This window comes from Stenella coeruleoalba (assembly GCF_951394435.1).
Source record: "Stenella coeruleoalba genome assembly, chromosome: 5".
Taxonomy (NCBI): Eukaryota; Metazoa; Chordata; class Mammalia; order Artiodactyla; family Delphinidae; genus Stenella; species Stenella coeruleoalba.
The window spans coordinates 115,705,917-115,720,999 of record NC_137150.1 but is presented as its reverse complement, the minus strand read 5'-3'; the positions used below and the strand labels follow the sequence as shown (position 1 = coordinate 115,720,999).

Genomic DNA, 15,083 nt, shown 5'->3' with positions numbered 1-15,083 from the left:
AATGCTTTTGTACTGAGGAAGCAGCATTGCTACTAGAAATTTTGTTAAGATAATGAATATAGTATCAGGTGATATTGTGAAAGAAACTAGCCATAAAAGAAGTGCTTTAAAAAAGGAAACACATTCAAAGAGTGGTTATGAATTTTGGTCAGATAACTAAAGAAGTGGTATTCATACTAAAATTAGATGTTTCTGACTTCCCATGTCACCCTCACTCTCCACATGTGAATCCCTAGTATCCACTCAGGGAAGCTATAACCTGTATGGATCACATTCTTGACCTGTGCCTTTAGGTTCCTGTTAGGCTCAATGAATGGAAAGTCCCATCAGGAGACTGAAGGGAGAGAGGGGAGTGAAGTCAGGGTATTTGTTTTCTCCATGAGATCACCTTGTGCTGGCGGTCCCCCTGAATCAACGGTCCCCCAAAGGTGGCTTTTGGTAATGACTCTCTTTCCTTCAAATTCTGATAACTACTCCTTTCTCTTGTCTCCTGAGGCATATATTTAATAACAGCTCTGTGGCTGTTAGCTCTCACTACCTACACAGCCCTTAATGGTTCCCCTACATTTGTAATTAGTCCCTTTATAAATAAGCTTTCCTTGAATTACCCTAATTTTATTGTGCCATCTGTTTCCTGTTGGGAGCTGGACTAGTGCACTGATCCACCACAATTGCTCATGACCTCCAGTTACTTAGGTCATGTTCTTGAGTCCAATGAGCACTGCTCTGTTATTCCAGTGCAACTGCATTTACACAGTCACAGGTCACTTCTATCTATTTCAGGACCAACCTCCATCCCTGCTGACAATCAAATAACTTCAGGGTAAAGCATTTCCACTAACATTACCAAAACTCATGCCCTTTACTCTTTCAATTCCTCATTCATCTGTTTCATGGGGCCCACCCACATATTTCTCCTTTTCCCAAGCAACTAAGAATCCTTGGAATTGGGGTGACTGGCAAAACATAAATGGAGGTTTTCATGGTGAAGTTCAGGCCAACCTAACTGCAAGGAACTCATATTCTATCCTTTTCTAACAACTGAGCCCACAGTCCATTTTGCTATGAAACATAGTGTCATTTCTATTAGGACAATATACCATCTACCAACATTAACATCCATCCACCAACTATGTAATAGAATAGAATGAAGCTAGTGCATATTTTCACTGCTTGCTACCTAATCAGAAGTATCTGACATTAATATAATTTTTGTTTTTTTAATAAACATGATGGCACATAGCTACTGGAACTTTACTAGCAACTTTTCATTGCTAAAATTCTTTAAGTTATATTTCATCTACAATATCATTCACTAACATGGGTCTCTCATACACAAAGCCTAAGGCCTCAATCTCTGAAGAGAGTTATTGTAAAATATGGATGCCCAGATAATTTGCATGATTAATGAAAATATGTTTTAGAATATTAAACATTTAAGATGTTAGCATTTAGTAGGCTCTCAGACAGAAGTTAAAAGACTATTAGAATGACTGATGAATTGCTACAGTACATTAGCCCTCAGAACAGGGAACGTGCTAGAGGACATTTATGTAACTTCTTTGCACTCTTTTTTTTTTTCCTTTTTTCCCCCCTCCAACTAAGCTGTCCTTTTGTGACCTTGGTTCGGTTGTAAATGACCAAGCATACAACTTTGCAAAATTCTGAAGACTTAAAAATTACATGGAAAGCTATTGACAGGGAGAAAGAAAGCAATTGTATTAGCCAGGGCTTTGTACATGATATCTGTCATGGTAGGAGATGAATAAAATGTGTTGAAGGAATAAAACCTCTTTTTCATGGTTCAGAGGGTCTTACCTCAACACAGTGGAAAAAATGAAATAGAGAATTCCTCCCTGGCTAGTGACAAGGTCACTGACAGTTTAGCTGTCCATAACGAGGGAATGTAGACACACTTATTCTTTCCATTTGTTATGAACTGTGTTTCCAAATGAAACTCCACATGCTGATGTCTTTCTAGAGCTTTTATCTTTGATTGCTGCAGAGTTTATCAGTGCTTATTTGGTCATTTATTTCCTCCTCTTGTTATATTTACAGATGAAATATACCAGAAAGGACTGTCAAGGAGGTGGGTAAAAAGTAAAAAGTAAAATACCATTGAAAAGGTAGGACCACAAGAAATACCAAAATAAATTCTAGAGGTAGGTGCAATAACCTGCTTAATGGCCTTGCTTTGGGGGAGACAATTAACATTAATTTATGTGAGGTATTATCACGAAGTTATGAGCTCCCTTTCTGAGCTCTTCTTGCCAAAGCCTGCTTCTTTAGGCAGCATTTTCCTTAAAGTGTTATTTAGTTTACAGTTCTCCAACACTCACTTATACAGTACCCTCGTTTCTGTGTCGGTGAGCATAGAGAAATGTACACTATTATACATCAACTGGAATCCCACTACATAGTCGTTAATGCAAAAGTGAACAGGGAAAAAGTAGCAATCTGAATAATTGCCCCCAAAGACAGAAGACTGTAATCCATGGGACCTTGTAAATGTTACCTTATTTGGGAAAAGGGTCTTTGCAAATGTGATTAAGTTAAGGATCTCAAGTTAGGGAGACTATCCTAGATTATCTGAGTGGGCCCTAAATGCAATCACAAGTGTCCTTATAAGGGAGAGGAAGAAGGAGATTTGACTCGCAAAGAAGAGAAGGCAATGTGAAGACACAGCAGAGATTTGAAGATGTTGGCTATGATGATTGGAGCGATGTCTTCATAAGCCAAGGAATGCTAGCAGCTACCCGAAGCCGGAAGAGGCAAGGAATGGATTTTCCTCTAGATCCTCCAAAGGAAGTGTGACCCTGCAGACATGCTTTGGATTTTGGTCCAGTGATACTGGTCCTGGACTTTCGCCCTAGACAACTAGGAGAGAATAAATTTCTGTTGTTTTACATTATGGATTTTGTGTTAGTTATAGCCACAGGAAACTAATACTAATACAGTAAGGCTGAACTAAACCACGTTCAGACTTAAACAAAAGCATAGTGACCCCTATTCATGGTCATTACTAGTAGAGCATGGGAACAATTATATTATTAGCAGCAAGTTTAATGCAAAAGTATATCAACATACATATCCTTTGAAAACTATATATACAGTATTCTTCTTTATTTGTACATGTGTTGTGTGAATGTATTCAAGCAAGCCTTTTTTGTTTTAAACAGGACAAAAATCTCCTTCAATAACATAATGAATTTCTGAATACGACAGTTAAGTACGCATTATTTTTACCCTTAAGATGTTTAAGATTTCACTTAATAAGAGTATGCTTTCTTTCATCCCCACCTGGAAGAAACATAGCTGTTATGGGCTAAAGAGCATAGTTTAAAATGTTCTTGCAAAACAAAAAATCCTGATTTTGGTTTTATTAAGACCAAAATCTTCCTTAAGACTTGGAAATATTTATTTTGCTGAAAGAAAAATGATATTTTTATCACGATTTATTTATTTCTTAGTTTCTTCATTAAATGTTTATTGAACATGTTCTAGGTGCCTGGAAACTCTTCTCAGCTCTGGGAATAGCAAGATAAATGGCAACAGCACCTGTTCTCAAGGAGTTAAGAGTTTAGTGTGCTCCCTTGGCAAATGTGTAAATAAATAAATCCCTACGCAATGTGATATGCTAGAATAGCACTATAGGCAAGTGGCGTGGAAGCAGGATTTTAAAATAAATCCTTCATTTCAGAATCAAAGAATTCTATGAGCTTGAGAAGAGTTAAACTCTGCCTAGGTATATGCAGTAGAAAAATAATTCAACGCATTACGTTGGAAAAGTTTCTTATTCCTTATTTTGCTGCCAAATGCTTGGGTCATTCATGGTCAAAATCATATTCAAGGTTATAGTAGACAAGATTCAGCATGTTCAGATTCTGGATAACAGAATTAGCAAATTATAGTAATTTTCTCATGGTTTCAAAAACAACTACTTGTACGTAAAGGTTGCTTAATTAAAACCTACCCAACTGAAATGCCCATTTATCTGAAACAAATGTTTGTGCTATAGACATCAACCAACTCTTCACATGAGTAGCTAACAATAAACAATGGAATGATGCTTGATGAATATCAATTAAAACAAATTGCTCCCAATAAACTTTGTCCTAAAAAAAAAAAACACCCTGCATGGGCACATGTTCACGCACACGCGCACACACACACACACACACACACACACACACACACACACATATAGCTTTGCCATTGTAATTTGCCTTCTTTAAGTTTAAGGTCAGTTAGCATTAACTGCATCTTAAAGATTGTACCTTCATTTTTTCATTGAGCCTAGTTTTAGTCTCTGGTAAGGCATGAGTTTCAGGTAGGACCAGATACACAATAGGAGATGGCCAGAGTGCTTAGAATAATGGCCCAGGGTGAAATGGAAATGCAAGGCCCCTTGTTCAAAACTATTAAGAATTTTAAGACAGCAATAGGAGAGCATTAACCTGAATATGGGGCCTTTGTGAGAGCAGAGCCCTGTGCAATAACACAGGTTACATGCCCATAAAGCCCGCCCTGGTTTCAGGTATTCCTTATCAGTAGTCCCCGTTTGCATTCTCCGAAGGACCATACTATAGATTATAAAAATGAAAATAATCTGCCTAAAAGTCACATTATGATCATATATTCTTTGCACTGGCCTATATTAACTCTGAAGGCATTGTTGGGCACCCATTAAAATTCTATTATGATCAAAGTTTTTCATGCTTACTTGATTTTGCTTTTCTCTGCTCTACCCAGCCTTACTCACATAATCTATGAGGCAGAGAAAATGCTATGTGTTCACCAAACTGTGTCTATTAGGCTCCTGGGCATATTATGAGCTCTCTTGCATTCAATCCAAGTAACAAGTTCTGGGCAAAGTTAAGGCCTGGACCATAAGATCTTTCTTTGAGGTTCATGTCCTCCCCTCACTAGGTTTTCCTTAATCTTTCTTGTGCTTCCCCACCCCATTATCTATATACCTGGAAGCAATGAACTCTGAATTATAGAACTCTGAATTGTGGAGACTACAGGAAAAGTCTGAACCCCTGAGTCATATTTGGAGAGAGCCATTCAGGAATGCTGCTTGTCCCAAGTTAGAGTACCACATAAAATTAAATTTTACTATCTTAAGCCACTTACATTCCCCTAATACTCTGTGTTTGAGAGTATAATAGTCTGAGGCAGGGAGCATAGGGCCCAGAGCAGTATCAAGCTCATTGAGTGATTCTGATCCATCTTTTGAAAAACATCGCTAAATTCATCTTTTTAGTGGACTATAAATCAGTGTGTTATTCGTGTTATCTTGTGAGATTGTTTAGATTCTCATAATAGCATACATTTATAATTTTCAAAGCACTCTTTCCTATGTATTTTTAGAGAATTCTGGAACCTTTTAAAGACTTCAAAATCGATAGCAATGAATTATCAGGGATAGAATGACCAATGGCAACAATGACCCTTTGCCAAACACCTCTGCAAATCTCATAAATCGTCACCTGTCTGCTTGTAGGATTTACAGACCTCAAAAATTCAAATTACCCAAGGAAATGTTTGATAGCAACCCTGGAATCGGGCTGAGTCTAAGAATCTGGTAACACTAGTCTTAGGAAACTCAGAGCCAGGTATTATTGGTAGGGACAAGAGCGCGGGCCAGAGTGCTTAGAATAATGGCAAGTGTTCTTTTCCCTTTGGCTGCAGAATGTCAGCATTTATGGGAAAAAGTCGATCAAGTACTTACTGGATCTGCTTAATCAAGCATAACTGTCACCATGTGACTGGCAGTTATCGGAAGCTCCTTGGTGAGACAGTGCCAGAACCAGTATGCGAAGATCTACCTATATTTTAGAGAGTAAAAGAAAAAATAAGTTTTCCTCAGCACAGGAAATCAACATTAAGCAACTTAAGAACATGCATTTTTGAAATGTGAGAGATTTGGGATCAGACTTAGTTTCAACACTTATTTGCTTCAGTTCTTAAGCATCTAAGCTCTAGTTTACTCCAATGTAAAAAGAGAGGTTAATGCCTCCATTGCAGAGTTGTAGCTTAAACAAGTAAGGCACCTAGCATGATTTCTGCAGCATTTTACCTCTGTCAGTTTCATTATTTGTATTAGTGATATTATTTTTAATAGTAATTATACTTTAAGAATGAAGAAACACCCTCATTGGGCACTCTCAAATTTATACCATAAAGAATCCCCTTAAACGTCCTTCCTGGCCTCTCTAAAGCATAGAAATGATTTCTCCCAGATGTTTTCTAGACACAGTGTCAAGCATTTATAATTACCCATTTCCCCACACAGCCAGACTTATATTCCAAACAAAGCTTCAATTGTCCAAACACTCAAAACTTGTAGGAAATAATAATTCATTAAATATTTATGAAATATTGAACTATCATATTCATACCAAGGGAGTTTAATGAGAGAAATTACATCCTTATCCTGAGTCTTAAAAAGGACTCTGGGGACCCTGATTTATATAGATTTTCATAGAATGTCTCTTTTATACTGCCTTTATAAATGTTGTGTTTACTATGCTTTTAGAGGTCTAGGGTAGGTTTCCCTGAACAAAGCCCCCAAATTCTTCAAAACCTAGGCTAATTATTTAAATTTAAGGTTTATAAGTGCATTTCTGAGATATGAATCAGGCAGAATATAAACTTCTATTAATAAAAATCTACTATCTTTTGTCAATAATTAGGAAGCTGCCCACATTTTAATGTGTACTGAAATGTTGATAAAGAAAAAATTCAGTTATCCAACAAATTTGTTATTTTAGATGAATTAAAGTCATTTTAATCTTGAAATACCCTACACCTGCATAAGATCACAGACTAACCTCTATGATATTATCTAAAAGACGTAAATATATCTTTTGATATAAAGGAAACAGAATAATACATCTTTAGAGTAGTTAAATTATTATAAAAGAAAAATAGGTATTTCTACATTAAGCTTGTTTCATGAATTAGGAAATTCAATAAGTAAACTTACATTTGTTGCCTTTATGGTGAGCTTGCAATGGGAAATGTGTCTATTGCCCTACCTATAGCATTCCAGCAAATATTAATTGAGCACTTTCTAGATAAGTAAAACTCTATTAGACTCTTGGAATACAGAATCATAAGATATGTGGTCTTTGCTCTCAATAAATCTGCAATCTAGCTGGGGAGGCAGGACAAATACCAAAGACTATAATAGCAACACCATCCTATAACAAAAGATGCATCATAGTGCCAAACCAACAGGACAGAATAATAGCTGTAGAATTCAGAGAAGGAAGGCAGGCATCCCTAAAAGCTGTAAGATTGGGACACTTCTAAACTGAGACATTCTGCTTCTCAATTTGTAGTTTCAGAGGGAAGGGGGAAACCACACAGAAATATATGGTATCTGGGTGGTCCCCACCTCCGCTGTGTTAAAACTATAAGTTGAGAACCAGAATACATCAGTTTGTAATAAATATAATCATATACTAGGTAAGTTATTTGTGAAGTAGCAACTACTTAGCTGTATACAATATTATTTATGGGAGGTATTGTCAATTAAAAATCGAATAACCATCAATTACACTAGTGTGGATTTCAGTTTACAACAGAATACCAAATGATTCATTTCTACATTCCCTTTTCATTGAGTTCCATGGAGAACTGTTTATTTTTCAGTGATTAAAAAGAAATCTGCAGCCTATACAATTTTTTTCCATAAGGTTTAAAAAATTATGTTGTATAACTTACTCAGCGATCAGTTATATGGCTTTATTAGATGGTAGGTGCTAGGGATACTTAGAGGCCCAAAATGCATTTCAGATCTTCAAGGACTTATCAGCTAGCTGGGAAGTCAGGACTTATATGTAATACAATAATACAAAGTGGCCAAAGGAGTCTATTGGACATCGGTGTCCCAATGGTTATAAGATTTCCCAAACCAAAAGGAATCAATTCCATTTCTAACCCTGACTCTATGAATATGGGGATGATGCTGATATACCCTTCTCTGACTTCAAATTCCCAAAATTTCCATTGTCTGCAATAATACAAGACAGGTATGGGTAAAATCCTGGGAGAAAAGAGTTACTAAACATTAGTAACCTGTAACTTGAGTATCATAGATAACTATTTTCAAAAAATTATATATAGGGCTTCCCTGGTGGCCCAGTGGTTGAGGGTCTGCCTGCCGATGCAGGGTACATGGGTTCGTGCCCCGGTCCGGGAAGATACCACATGCCACAAAGTGGCTGGGCTCGTGAGCCATGGCCACTGAGCCTGCGCGTCCGGAGCCTGTGCTCTGCAACGGGAGAGGCCACAACAGTGAGAGGCCCGCGTACTGCAAAAAAAAAAAAAAAAAAATTATATATAAAGTACTTTAATGCTGATGGTCAAGAGGATGGACTCCCGTTTTCAAGGAATCACAGATGTCACAGATGGAGGGGACCTGGAGAGGGTCTATCCCAATGCCATCACATTGTAGAAAAGATTTGAGGTCTAGAGGGGTGAATAGATCTATCCACGGTCACACCTATTCACAAACAAGAAGAATTCAGGTTTGCACTGTGATCTGGAATTAAGTCCAGGCTCTTTCCTTCATACCATGCTGTTCAACCCTACGTGAAACAGGATATTGGGCAAAGTTAGATATTTAACATAATATCGCTGACTGAAGTTTTGGCTCATCAGTAAAAAGCAACTTCTCTCGTCCTTACAAATCCTCTGAAATTTGTGTTTCCTAAATAACATATGGTCCCTAAGTAGGAAGAAAATAGAATCACCAGTCTAGGTAACATTGATCTTAGTAACAGCAAAATAAAAAATATCAACAATATAGTGTTTGCCTTTCAGAATCCTTATAAGTGTACCATGCCAGAGTAAGAGAATTTTTGAGCCAGACGAGGCTTTACGAATTTTCCCAGAACTTCATGTGAAATACTAGATCTACACCAGCCAATTTAGAGAAAAATCATACCTCCTATAAGGTGTTTTGAACACCATCAGAGCCTGTGAAACAACATTTTGATTAGCAAAGTGAAAATGAATCACAATTATTGGCAAAGAGCTGTGCCACAGTTTTAGTCAAACCAAGAACAATTGGTTGAAAAGAGGTGAAATGTCAAGAAGAAAGATTCATTCTACACTCTGCGTTCTGATTAGGTTCCTGGATCCCTGCATTTAAGACCCTTACTCTCCCCAGGATTCATCATGGCCCGGTGATAATTACAAAGGTATGGTAATCGAGGGCCTTAAATCAAACATGCATAATAGATCTGCTGTCACTGCAAGAATCATTTCATTGCAAGCTGGCAGGGAAGGATGTGCTTGCCTTTCAACTGGCAGAGCCGGCCTCTTGGCTGGCACAGCAACCAGCTCTGCTTTAAATCTTCCTGAGCTATGCCCTGTTAGAGTAATTTGGCTAATTGAAAATGTCTGTCTTTGGAGACATTTTTCATAATATGAGTGTCATTTGCAGGTTGCTAAGGAAGATCTCTAGAGCTGCAGTGCTGCCTTGCTGCCTACAAAGCCCCCAGTGATTAAGGTCCCATCCAAAGAGTCCACTTAGGCAAGAGACCATCCAATGACTTGCCAGTCATCCTCTCTTGCCAAAAGGCAAAAGTGAGTAAAGTGTCTTGAGTGGACATGTAGCCTCCAAGTAAAGCAATGTTGATGAGGGATTCCCAGGCCACTCTGGACCGTTCCAGTTATCTCAAGAAGTAGTATGGAATTGGAATATCCCCAAAGGAAAATTTTCCAACCATCTTTGATTGTAAAAATAAAGTTATTTACAGCCACTTGGGAGGCATAAGCAAGAGGAGGTAAAAATCAAAGCAGAGGGCTTCCCTGGTGGCGCAGTGGTTGAGAGTCTGCCTGCCGATGCAGGGGACGCGGGTTTGTGCTCCGGTCCGGGAAGATCCCACATGCTGCGGAGCGGCTGGGCCCGTGAGCCATGGCTGCTGAGACTGCGCGTCTGGAGCCTGTGCTCCGCAACGGGAGAGGCCACAACAGTGAGAGGTCCGCGTACAGGAAAAAAAAAAAAAAAAATCAAAGCAGAAATTCTTTCACAATTTAGGCAGAAACCACAGTTGAGACACCATGTGTTAAAAGTTGTATGGAAAATGATTTTTAATAAAATCACAATAAACATGGTATTGTTTTTCAATATTCTTATTTCCTCGTAATTTCATCTCCTTTCAATCACAGAGCCAATTTTCCTTAACCTTTAAAGCATTAATCTGCTAATAGAAAATGTGCAAGTTTTCGATTCTTTCCCTGAAATGAGAGGTTAAATTTCACACTATGTCTACCCAAATAAATTATACCAAAATATATCAGTGGATTTGACAAAACAAGCTGAGAGCATTGGTGGGAAAAAGAAATCAGTCTGTGAGCAAATAATTTTTGTTTTATTCTTCCTTTCCAGCTCAGCTCAGCCTTAATTGGCCTCCAGTTCCCCCTTTTCCTGTGTCTCTGAGTCCCTTATCTAATCCTGGTCTCATTATGCTCTGTTGGTCTCACCAATCCTCCTGCATCCAATGACTCACTCTTGCTTCCCCTCTTTACTTCTTCCCTGAACACTATCTGGTTGATTTCAAGCCTTCCCTTCTTCTCCAAGTGGTTTATTGCTTCAAAATCTCCTCAACCATGAAAAACTAGCAGTTATAAACCCTTACAAATATTTCAGGCAGAACAGTCAATCTAGGAGCCCCCAAAACACAGACCTAATCTTTGGGATCTGATATCATGACAGATGTGCCTCTCCTCAAAATTCATTTCTAAGGGCTCTAAAATATGCCTTGGTAAGTGCTCTCTATTATATGCCTGGGATGAGTTCATCTGTTTAAAAGTATTCCCCAGCTGAGCAGAGCTATCTTCCAAAGTTTATTTGTAAACCAATCCTTTGGAATTCTAAATTTTTTTTCTAATGTAAACTATCTTACACAGATTGGTTTAAGTTCCAGATCAATTTCGAATATCTATCTAGCCCACAAATTATATGAAGAATAATACTAAACTAGAGCCAGAAGGGAGCTTGGAGCCGGAAGGGAGCACAGAGATTATATAATCCAACTCTTTTGCTTTATGGATGAGAAAACTGAATCTAACATTTCCATTCCCATGTAGCATGCAAGGGACAAGTGGAACTCTATTACTGTCTGGCTTTATCTCAATTAACCCACACACAATCTTAAAAGACTGGTATTATTATCCATGTAAGGAAAGTGAAGCTAAGAGAACCAAGTAATTTGGCCAAGACACATAGCTAGTACCAGTAAATTGGAGCTGTGGTTTAATCTCAGTTTTCTTAGATTTTATGTATGTTCCAGTCCACTGTCCCTCACCTATATTATCTTTCTTTCCCTTCACAGTCCAGTTTCTTCAGAGATGTTTAAACTTGTTTTCTCTTTTCAATCTCCCATTTATGGCACAACTTATTACAGTTAGGATTTTGCCCCACCACTGCACTGTAATTGCTCTAACAAAGATCACAGTGTCTTGTAGATCATTCAGATCAGTGATTTTCAATCCATTTTCTGAACTCTGTAGGCAGCATTCAATAGCTTTGACTATTCCCTTCCTGAAACTCTTTTGATTTATGTAAGTCCTATCCATCTCTGAACCATTTCTTATCTGCCTCATTCATAAGTTCCTCAGCCACTACTTGGTCTTGAATGCTTATGTTTTCTATAATCTTTCCCTTGATACTCTTGTCTCTAAAAATCAGTGGTTTCAACTTTCCTTGAACATTGGAAACTATCTATAAGGAGATTTAAAATTTCTAATAGAAAACACTTCTGAATGGCAGAGCACAGACCTATATAAATCCACTCCTCTATAAAAGCAAAGAGAATACTAGCAAAAATGGTCAAAATAAACTTTTTCAGAACTCTAGAAATTAATAAAAGGCTTTCAAAAACATGAGTTTAAAAAAAAAAAAAACAGATGAACTTTGTTAAAAACACCAAGCTTTGTGGCATTTCAACCTGTTCTACTCCTACTATCCTTATCCACCAGTCTCTGTGGTAGCCTTCAAACCAAAAGCTACATTGTACAACTCAGGGGATACAGCCACTGTTTTATAATAACTATAAGTGGAATATAACTTTTAAAATTGTGAATCATTATATTGTACACCTGAAACTTATATAATATTGTACATCATCTATACCTCAACTTAAAGAAAACAAAAAACAGCTACATAAAATGAGCAACTGGGAGGAACAGAATGAGTTTGGCATTCCCCCCAAATCCCATCCCTACAGAATTGTCACTGTTTACCTGTCTGGCACTTCCATTCTCGGACATATTTTTATTTGACCTGAGTGACAGCTGAATCAAACCTAACTCAGCTCACTTAGTGTGAACAGCAATGTCTCTAAGGCACTTGTGAAAACAATCAATGCCAGTGGTTCAACAGTGCAGTTGCCTGAGGTAGCAATACCAGTTGGGTTAAATAAGAGACATACCAAAAAATTTAAAAAGAAAAGCTGGAGAATGAGATTCTCACATGGGATGTTGAAAATATACATCAAATTCCCAGAAATCTCAAAGTTCACATGCATGTGCACAGGTGTGTACAGGCTCAGGAAAGACCTGAGAAGACCCTAATCTCACACCTATGGATGATTTTGAGGCTCTGCATAAGCAGGAAATAAAGAATAAAGTAGAGTTTTAAACTGCTTACTGGAGTATTGAAATATTCAACCCCACACATACAAATTCCATCAGTAAAGTCATGAACATTTGTTGGTTTAATGCATTCAAGGAAATATCTCTCCAACCATTAGCTGACCACTAAGCCAACTGAGAAGAGATGTTGAGTGGTATATACAACAAAGAATTAAGGTACTACAGAATTAGTCCAGGAAACTCAATAAATAAACAAACATCCAAGGCAACAAAAAAACACTACCACCAAACAGCTACAAAAAAAAAAAAAAGAGTGGAGAGAACTGATTTCCAGAATTGGAAACATCCTGTTTTTAAGAAAAAACAAACTATGAGACATGCAAACAAACAGGAAATTATGGCCCATACAAAGAAAAAATACCAGTCAATAGAAACTATCTCTGAGGAGTTCAAATATTAGACTTACTAGACAAAGATATTATATCAACAATTATAAACATGTTCAAAGAAATAAAAACATTTCCAAAGAATTAAAGGAGAATTTAAGAACCATGTCTCACTGAATAGAGTATTAATAAAGGGAAATTATTTTTTTAAAAAGCCAAACAGAAATTCTGGAGTTGAAAAGTATAAAAAGTGAAATGAAAAATTATTAGAGGGATTTAATAGCAGATTTGAAATGGCAGAATTTTTGTTTGTTTGTTTTGTTTTGTTTTTAACATCTTTATTGGAGCAAAATTGCTTTACAATGGTGTGTTAGTTTCTGCTTTATAACAAAGTGAATCAGCTATACATCTACATATGTTCCCATATCTCTTCCCTCTTGCATCTCCTTCCCTCCCACCCTCCCTATCCCACCCCTCTAGGTGGTCACAAAGCACCGAGCTGATCTCCCTGTGCTATGCGGCTGCTTCCCACTAGATATCTACTTTACATTTGGTAGTGTATATATATCCATGCCACTCTTTCACTTCGTCCCAACTTACCCTTCCCCATCCCCATGTCCTCAAGTCCATTCTCTACATCTGCATCTTTATTCCTGTCCTGCCCCTAGGTTCTTCAGAACCTTTTTTTTTTTTAGATTCCATATATACGTGTTAGCATACAGTATTTGTTTTTCTCTTTCTGACTTACTTCATTCTGTATGACAGACTCTAGGTCCATCCACCTCACTACAAATAACTCAGTTTCGTTTCTTTTATGGCTGAGTAATATTCCATTGATTACATGTGTCACATCTTCTTTATCCATTCATCTCTCGATGGAAAGTTAGGTTGCTTCCATGTCCCGGTTATTGTAAATAGAGCTGCAATGAACATTGTGGTACATGACCCTTTTTGAATTATGATTTTCTCATGGTATATGCCCAGTAGTGGGATTGCTGGGTCGTATGGTAGTTCTACTTTTAGTTTTCTAAGGAACCTCCATATTGTTCTCCAGAGTGGCTATATCAATTTACATTCTCACCAAAGGTGCAAGAGGGTTCCCTTTTCTCCACACCCTCTCCAGCATTTATTGTTTGTAGATTTTTTGATGATGGCCATTCTGACTGGTGTGAGGTGATACTTCATTGTAGTTTTCATTTGCATTTTTCTAAAGATTAGTGATGTTGAGCATTCTTTCATGTGCTCTTGACCATCTGTATGTCTTCTTTGGAGAAAAGTCTATTTAGTTCTTCTGCCATTTTTGGATTGGATTGTTTGGTTTTTTTTGATATTGAGCTGCAAGAGCTGCTTGTAAATTTTGGAGATTAATCATTTTTCAGTTGCTTCATTTGCAAATATTTTCTCCCATTCTGAGGGTTGTTTTGTCATCTTATTTATGGTTTCCTTTGCTGTGCAAAAGCTTTTAAGATTCGTTAGGTCCCATTGGTTAATTTTTGCTTTTATTTCCATTTCTCTAGGAGGTGGGTCAAAAAGGATCTTGCTGTGATTCATGTCATAGAGTGTTCTGCCTATGTTTTCCTCTAAGAGTTTTATAGTGTCTGGCCTTACATTTAGGTCTTTAATCCATCTTGAGTTTATTTTTGTGTCTGGTGTTAGGGAGTGTTCTGATTTCATTCTTTTACATGTAGTTGTCCAGTTTTCCCAGCACCACTTATTGAAGAGGTTGTCTTTTCTCCATTGTATATTCTTGCCTCCTTTATCAAAAATAAGGTGACCATATGTGTATGGGTTTATCTCTGGGCTTTCTATCCTGTTCCATTGATCTATATTTCTGTTTTTGTGCCAGTACCATACTGTCCTGATTACTGTAGCTTTGTAGCTTTGTAGTTTTGTCTGAAGTCTGGGACCCTGATTCCTCCAGCTCCGTTTTTATTTCTCAAGATTGCTTAGGCTATTCAGGCTCTTTTGTGTTTCCATACAAATTGGGAAATTTTTTGTTCTAGTTCTGTGAAAAATGCTATTGGTAGTTTGATAGGGATTGCATTGAATCTGTAGATAGTTTTGGGTACTATAGTCATTTTC

General features: G+C 37.5%; 1 long non-coding RNA gene across 1 annotated transcript in view; it reads right to left on the bottom strand.

Moving 5' to 3' along the window:
- The window catches only part of LOC307186757, an 83,933-nt gene extending 78,138 nt beyond the window's left edge, over positions 1 to 5,795 (bottom strand). Inside the window, exon 1 of the long non-coding RNA XR_013828458.1 lies at positions 5,735 to 5,795. This is a non-coding gene — a long non-coding RNA (uncharacterized lncRNA). The remainder of the gene's footprint in view (positions 1 to 5,734) is intronic.
- Between the last annotated feature and the right edge of the window lie 9,288 nt (positions 5,796 to 15,083).